Source organism: Sinocyclocheilus grahami, unplaced genomic scaffold (genome assembly GCF_001515645.1).
Source record: "Sinocyclocheilus grahami isolate Dianchi unplaced genomic scaffold, SAMN03320097.WGS_v1.1 scaffold23877.1, whole genome shotgun sequence".
Classification (NCBI taxonomy): Eukaryota; Metazoa; Chordata; class Actinopteri; order Cypriniformes; family Cyprinidae; genus Sinocyclocheilus; species Sinocyclocheilus grahami.
In genome coordinates, this window is record NW_015519286.1 from 1 (window position 1) to 594 (window position 594).

The 594-nt window shown below is 37.7% G+C and overlaps 1 long non-coding RNA gene across 1 annotated transcript in view; it reads left to right on the top strand.

Moving 5' to 3' along the window:
- LOC107580059 (uncharacterized) overlaps nt 1-594 on the top strand; it is a 2,640-nt gene continuing 2,046 nt past the window's right edge. Inside the window, exon 1 of the long non-coding RNA XR_001608580.1 lies at nt 1-22. This is a non-coding gene — a long non-coding RNA (uncharacterized lncRNA). The remainder of the gene's footprint in view (nt 23-594) is intronic.

The following is a 594-nucleotide window of genomic DNA, read 5'->3' on the forward strand; positions in this document are numbered from 1 at the left end:
AGGACAGCGCAACAGACACCCGGTGAGGAAGATTCAGAAGATACATCTGCATACACTACCAAATTTCATTAGAAGCATTCCGGGATGCTTTAAAACTATATTGAAAACATTCATAAATATATTAAGGGTTACAACGTTCTCTCATTTTGTCAAAGTAATTGGTTTGTTAGTGTGTAATGTAATATCAAACCATGCTGTAAATGAAGCATCTTACTCCCTCTATTGGTCTTAGTCTCGGGTTGCTCTCTGATTAAGAATTAAGATATTAACCTTGCTATGATCCTCTTGTCAGACTGGGTTAATTACAAACGACCTCACTGACTGACCTGAGAGAGACATGCACAGCCCGCTAAGCCGTATAAATTAGACTTACCATATTGTTTTTCATTTAAAATAATGGCAGATTTGCCAAACGCTTCTGGCTTACTTCATACTGCATGGTGCAGACAATATACCACCAGGGTTTCTGCAGGTCTTAAAAAGTTCTTAAAGGGACAGTTCATACAAAAATACAAATTCTGTCACCAGTTACTCACCCTCAAGTTGTTTCAAGCCTGTATGAGTTTCTTTCTTCTGTTGAACACAAAAGAAGAT